Here is a 7,699-nt window from a genome sequence, read left to right as displayed (position 1 = left end):
CGGGATGTCGTGAGCGAGGAAGCAAATTGAGCGAGTAAATCCGACTGAACGCGAGTGTGAGCGGATGGCGTTTCGCTGGTATTGTGCCAATCAACTCAAACAGGCAGAAATCTCCAGCTCAGGAATCAATCTCGCAGCAGAGCTTCCCCAACTGTTTCAGTCAACGTGACACTTAGATCGACTTCAGCCATTATTTAGCGGCATTTTTCGGGCTCGGGGATGTAGCTCAGTGGTAGAGCGCGCGCTTCGCATGTGTGAGGTCCCGGGTTCAATCCCCGGCATCTCCAATAAGCTCCATTTTATTCATTTACTGAGCGAAACCTAAATTATATGTAACAGAAGCGAATGTATAATTAGAGATGAGAAACCTTAAAGTGAGAGGACGAACAATTGTGCGCTAGGAATTACTTTCGGTTTCGCCATTGCTTGAAAACTGACGTAAAATCGTTGAAAATCTTGTCATAAGTCCATAAGCCAACTGCCAATTTTGAACACTTTGTTTTATGGAAAGGCTTTTGGGATTGTTTTTAACAGGTTTATTTTTCATACATTTATAAAAAAAAACCGCAGCTATCGCTGCACCAGAATGTGTATTTAAACTCAGACAATTCCCTCCACAACCAGTTTCAAAACTAATACAAAGATGATCAAACACAGCCTAGCCTTAGCTAGGATGACAATCAGTATTAAACAATTCGATATCTTGTTCCCCGTGGACTTGGGATGCCACCTTGAACTGTCTCCACTCGAAGTAAAGACTCCACAGTAAAGGGCTTTTTTAGAACCTAATTTTTATTTGTGTCATTTTTCAGAGTTTTGGGGTACTGTTGCGACATTAGTATCCATGGTGAGATTGGCACCTCCATCGTCAGGCTTATATTCTAATCATCCCATTCCTGATTTTGATCCTATCGAAACTAGCTTGCTAAATTTCTATACGCCACACTTCTGTTCCATCAAAAAAGATGCTGTTAACATTTTACAAATTTAATACCAATATCATCCAGTATATTACTATCAAAGATATCAAAATTAAGCATTAGTCAGGTATAGACAAGATAGATTGAATGTATCCTTTAAAGAGTATAAAGGCAGTAGGAGTACACTGAAGAGGGAAGTCAGGAGGGCAACGAGTGAGAGAATAGGGCCCCTCAAAGGCAGCCTTTGTGTGGAGCCGCAGGAGATGGGGGAAATACTAAACGAGTATTTTGCATCAGTGTTTACTGTGGAAAAGGACATGGAAGATATAGAATGTAAAAACAACCCTCCACCAGCACCCAACTAGCCACTTGGATATAGAACTAGCTCAAAGGTAGAAGATGGTGGAGGGTTGTTTTTCAGACTGGAGGCCTGTAACCAGTGGAGTGCCATATGGATTGGTGCTGGGTCCACTACTTTTTGTCATTTATATAAATGATTTGGATGTGAGGATAAGAGGTACAGTTAGTAAGTTTACAGATGACACCAAAATTGGAGGTGTAGTGGACAGCGAAGAAGGTTACAACGGGATCTTGATCAGATGGGCCAATGGGCTGAGAACTGGCAGATGGAGTTTAATTCAGATAAATGTGAGGTGCTGCATTTTGGGAAAGCAAATCTTAGCAGGACTTATTCACTTACAGGTAAGGCCCTCGAGAGTGTTGCTGAACAAAGTCAGCTTGGAGTGCAGGTTCATAGCTCCTTGAACTTGGAGTCGCAGGTAGATAGAATAGTGAAGGAGGAGTTTGGTATGCTTTCCTTTATTGATCAGAGTATTGAGTACAGAAGTTAGGAGATCATGTTGCAGCTGTACAGGACATTGGTTAGGCCACTGTTGGAATATTGTGTGCAGTTCTGGTCTTCTTGCTATCAGAAGGATGTTCTGAAACTTGAAAGGGTTCAGAAAAGATTAACAAGGATGTTGCCAGGGTTAGAGGATTTGAGCTAAAGGAGAGATTGAATAGGCTAGGGCTGTTTTCCCTGAAATGTCTGAGGCTAAGGGATGACCTTATAGAGATTTGTAAAATCATGAGGGGCGTGAAAAAGATAAATAGACAAAGTCTCTTCCCTGGGGTGTGGGATTCCAAAACTAGAGGGCTTAGGTTTAGGGTGAGAGGGGCAATGTATAAAAGAGACCTAAGGGGCAACTTTTTTCACACAGAGAGTGGTATGTGTATGAAATGAGCTGCCAGAGAAAGTAGTGGAGGCCAGTACAATATTAACTTTTCACTCTATTGCTTGCCAAGAATCTACTCACCAGCAAAAATATTTTAAATTCTGCTCATGTTCCCTTTTTAGGTAGAAAGTTTCAAAGATGGACCAGAAATAATGGTTTTCAGTTGGAGGACAGCCGATCTATATGAAAAGTAAACTACCCAATCTTTATAAATAGGAACATATAAATAGGAGTAGGCCATTTGGCCCCTTGAGCCTTCTCCACTATTTAACAAGGTCTTAACTGTTCTGACTGCAATTTCAAATCTGTATTCCTACCTACCCCTATATGAATTGGCTTGGGATATCTGGTTGGCATGGATGAGTTGGACCGAAGGGTCTGTTTCCGTGCTGTACATCTCTATGACGCTATGATGAGCAATGCTGTCTCCAAAGCCACCACCTTTAAGAGAAGTAGATTCAATGTGTTTTCCATCTGTATTGACCTGAGTCCTGGATCTGGAGTATATATTAAAGTATATACATTTTCTCCCCTGGCTTCCAGATTCATACTGAGGTGTACATGATGCACTTTGTCTACAGTCTTATGAGGGTGGATGAAGACAATCATTGTAGAGAACTCCACCATCTCAAAAAGTAAACTACCCAATCTTTATAAATAGGAACATATGAACAGGAGTAGGCCATTTGGCCCCTTGAGCCTTCTCCACTATTTAACAAGGTCTTAACTGTTCTGATTGCAATTTCAAATCTGTATTCCTACCAACCCCGATAACCTTTCACTCTATTGCTTGCCAAGAATTTATTTTCCAGCAAAAATATCTTAAATTCTGCTCATGTTGCCTTTTTAGGTAGAAAGTTTCAAAGATAGACCAAAAATAATGGTTTTCAACTGGAGGACAGCCGATTTTAATTTGAAGCAGATTCTGGACAAAGTGGACTGGGAGCAGTTACTTGTAGGAAAATTTGCATTGGAGCAGTGAGAGTCTTTCAAAAAGGAAATAGTGAATTCACAGGGTCAACATGTTCCTGTAACAGTGAAGAGTGAGATGAAAAGTTTCTCATAACCCTGGATACTGAGGAACATAAAAAGGTAAAGTCACCATAGTCCCACTCGCTCATTGGAGAGGGACAACTGGTGGCAGTTTAACCTGAGGTCACCACACCTTAGACAAGGGGAGAGGTTGAGAAGTCAGAAGCATTTATGGTAACCTGAAATGGTACAGGATTTGAACCCAGTTAATGAAGTGTTTCAATTATGAAGGGAAATTAGATTGTGTTGGATTGTTTTTCTCAGAGGAAAGGAGCCTGACGAAACCTGATGGAGGTGCACAAGATTATGAGGTGCATTAATAATGTAGGCAGGAAGGAACTTTTCCTGGGCTACTCAGAATAACTGACAAGGGCCCTGCCTGTGAGATGGAAATATTGCAAGATAATGGAGTCAGTGCCCTGTAAGCAGAGGGTGTGGTTGTTACCACATTTCAATCTTCCATAGGAAACTTTTTCTATCAGAAAGTGCTATTGGGTAGGGGAACTTTGAAATGCCTTGTTGATTTTTTTCCCCCTGAAATAACTAATTGACTTTGTAATGGCAGAATAGCTACCAATGGTATCAGGATATTACAACAGCAGATGGTGTAATGTAGCAATTTTGCGCAATATTCTCACATGGCTATCGAATGAGTACTTCTCAAATCTTTTGAAAGACTCTCACTGCTCCAATGCAAATTTTCCTACAAGTAACTACTCCCAGTCCACTTTGTCCAGAATCTGCCTTAAATTAGAATCGGCTGTCCTCCAACTGAAAATCTAGGATTCTGACCAATTTTTGTCCATTCCCAAACACTCAAATCTACATCTATATGGTTCCAAGCCAATATGTCACATAATCCTCCTTTGTGTTTGGAGTCAGCCATTTCAATAATGATCTGGGAGAGTAACTTTAAAACTTCCTCTATAACTTATCCTTGGAACTCTTTCTGCTTGTAATTGTATGTTCTGTTTCCTGGACTAGGAATTTCAGTCATCCTTGGACCACCTAGGAGTGTTTTCCAATCTAATTATTCTGTACTTAATGGGTGACACAGTAGATAGACATTTAGTGGGTATCTGATACCAGCAGGTGGATAAATTAATGCATAGCATATTATTACATCCAATTAACAACATAAAGATATTATTCTTGACAACATTATCCCTTTAATCCTGACTGCCACACATGTGGTGGCAAATTAGTCCTGGTAACACTTAGAATACTAATGACTAACTGGCAAAGGACTCTCTTCCTTTATGTGGGGTGGCAGTAACATAGCAGTGTGATTACTAGGCAAATACTTCTGAAGCCCAGAAAAATGTTATGAAATCATGGGTTCACAATCCCATCATAGCATCCAGTGGAATTTAAATTCAACCAATAAATTTGGAATTAAAAGCTAGTCTCAGTCATTGTAATCATCAAATAACTATTGTTAAAAAAAGCTAATGCAGACCATGATGCCAATGTGAGACTCCAGATCCACAGCAATGTTGTTGACTCTTAATTACCGTCTGAAATGGCATAGTAAACCAGTCAGTTTAAGGACAATCCAGAATAGGCAACTGTTGTTATTCTGTCATCCCATAAAAGAAAGAACTTCATTCTTCCCCTGTTTTATTGTTTTATATTTCAGTGATTATCACAGCTTTATGAGTACCTGTTGAGGTTTTAACTGTAGATGTACGCAGTGATTTGATCCATCGATGAGGACCTTCTTCTGAGTTCTTTGAATGACGTTGTTATAGGTCCAGGTACTTGGGTTATAACCCAGTTGCAAAGGTGGCTTTCTCAATGTCACTGATAGGACAGCTCGAGTATGGAATTGCACCAGTAATTTGTATTTTCGGATGACATGCCATATTGGTGGTCTGTTTCCTCAGTCACATGCGTTTGTGTTGATGTGGACCAACTCCCAAACTGTGAATGTCTGCCATTGGATGGCAGTTGCTTTGATGACCTTGAAGGCTGTCATTACCCTGGAGATTTATCTGAAACAAAATAGTGAAGAGAATAACTGATTGCTTTCCTATTGACAGATACAGATTGTGAGTTATAAAGTTTCACCTGCAACTAAATGCAACCACCTTCCTTTCCCTGCCTTATCCAGATACATTATCATCATCATCTCATATGGCCTCTGACATCTTGGGACAAACTAGAACTGCCAGAGGATGTCTTTACACTAACCTTCCCTTCTACCTCAGCCACATCCCATAAGCTTTTGCTACCCTCATTCCTTTCCTGGTTCACTATTGCTTGCTGTTCTCTTATCTTAAATCTCAATTTATCTTCAATCTCAACTGTCCACCACATCCAGTTAAACAAATCACTGGAGGAGGTGCTTCACAATGATAGAGGAGGCCGGTATATCAAAACAAAAGATAAGATTTTGCAACAATCTTCAGCCAAAATTTCTCCATTTCCCCTTCTAAAAATATGTCTCTATTTCCACAATATTCTTCAACTTCAACCAATATTTCAGAGTGATGGGCAACATTTCTGACAAGACCTGATCTGTGGCGTTAATCTCTACATCCTGCACTCACCGGACAGACCTGTCTTTGGGAATTAAGACAGCCTTCCAATTGGCTCTCCTGCTGTCTTATCCTGATCTTAGCTTGTCTGTGTTTAACTATTCCATCAAAGTACAACAGGTATGTTGGATGTCTTGCCTGATCACCACTAGTGTTCACAAATTTGCACTGCTCAAGCAGCATAATTCAAGGTTGCCACCTTCCAGGGGAAACCTTGACAAAGTAGAAGGCCTCTGGATATCTTTGACTGCTGTACTATGGCATCATAACTGTACTGCAATAATTTCCATTGTTACTACATCACAGACAGAATGATCTGTCTATGTCTGGCAATCCCAAGGTTGATGTGCTGACCAGAGCCTATTTATCTTTGTGTATTCTCCTTCATGATCTTTCTCAGGTTCTATAAGTTCTAAAGGGGCAGTCAAGTCTTGCCTTCACCAAAGTTTTATGGATTCCACCAGTAAAGGCTAAAATTCTAGCAAAAATTGAAGAGTCCTAAAATGTTCCTGACCCCCCCCCCCAGCCTCATGTTCACAGGTTGGGATGTGCAGATATGGTGCCATGTCAATTGCTTGATGTTGACCAACACTCTTGGCGAACAGTATGTCCCAGATATTGACCACCAATTTCCAAAATGTATCTTGTTAGGGTTAAATTTAATTCTAGGCCCTTGAAGCACCACTAACATGTAGAATACAATGCCATAATGCTTCAATCTTAGATGTTAGCAGAAGATTATTTGCATACTGTGAGACACTACTTTCATAGTTGCCAGGACCCAGATCATCGTAAGGTGAACTGTACATGGACTATTGTGGAATGCATTGCCTCTCCCCCACAATGAAAGCAAATTTCTTCTGTGAATCTGGAGCCAAAGGAATAACCCAGAAGCTGTTGGTGATGTACAAAAATGTGAATGTTCCATAATGTAGGCCTGGTCCATTAAAAATTGTATCAGAATTCTGAAAATAGGATATAATTGCAGGGTTATTTTTTTCAGAGCTGTGTAACCAACTATCATTCCATTATCATCCAATTTCAATACTGATAACATGATGAAGTGGTTGTGGAAGTTGGTCTTCGCAGTACAATTATTTCCACAATCTTTTAAAATATTTCCTCAACTGCTGCCTTTTCTCCTAGTACGACAGGGTATCAGTGGGCCTGGTATTCCTGCCAGGAATCACCATTGATTCTATCTTTACCTTCCTGCAACGGTCCTTTTGTCGAGTCCACACCCTGGTGAATTCAAGAATTAGGGACTCCAATTCCCAAAAGTGTTATGGGTCTCCCTAAACAAAATGGATTGCAGTGGCTCAAAAAGGCTGCTCACTATTACCTTCTCAAGGGCAACCAGAAATGAGCAATAAATGCTGGCCTAGCCAGAACATCTGCATTCCATGCAATGAACGACAAAACAATTTGGCACATGTCAGACTTTCTGCTGCACCTTTTGACCAGGCTTGGATGATAGATTTTGTTGCCACTATCAGGACTCAAGTTATAAGTATAAGCATGTAACCTAATTAAATTTAATGGTTCTCCTCTTTAGCTGGCCAAATGACTTGTTTCCTTCAGAAATCCATAGGTGCCCTTATCTCACTCAAGATTTTGATCCCTAAAATTGATCATTGTATGAACACCCAGAAACGTACAAGGACCTAACTTCAATTGTTGGTGTTTATCTATCTCTAACTTATCTCTACTCTATCTGCCCTCACTCCAGTTACATACAAAAAATCATTTGAGGTCCTGAGAGTCTCAATTAATGTGCAACATTTGAGCATATATTTATAGCACTCCAGTCCCTTCTCCCCACAACATAGCCTCATTATTTCAGAAGTCATTGGCTATCTGACATCACACAATTATTTGTTTAATACTCTGATAACCTAATATTGTCCTCCTACAAAACCTGACAGTCATAGAGTCGTTTTTACAGCATAGTAAAAGGTCCTTTATCCTATCA

At 40.2% G+C, this 7,699-nt stretch overlaps 1 non-coding gene across 1 annotated transcript; it reads left to right on the top strand.

The window, feature by feature from the left end:
• The first annotated feature begins 215 nt into the window (after window positions 1-215).
• On the top strand, window positions 216-287 carry trnaa-cgc (transfer RNA alanine (anticodon CGC)). The gene has a single exon. It is a non-coding gene; the product is annotated as a tRNA-Ala (tRNA).
• The last annotated feature ends 7,412 nt before the right edge of the window (window positions 288-7,699 follow it).

This window comes from Chiloscyllium punctatum, chromosome 10, assembly GCF_047496795.1.
Source record: "Chiloscyllium punctatum isolate Juve2018m chromosome 10, sChiPun1.3, whole genome shotgun sequence".
Lineage (NCBI taxonomy): Eukaryota > Metazoa > Chordata > Chondrichthyes > Orectolobiformes > Hemiscylliidae > Chiloscyllium > Chiloscyllium punctatum.
Note: the sequence above shows the minus strand (reverse complement) of the source record. Positions and strands in the feature narration are given on the sequence as shown.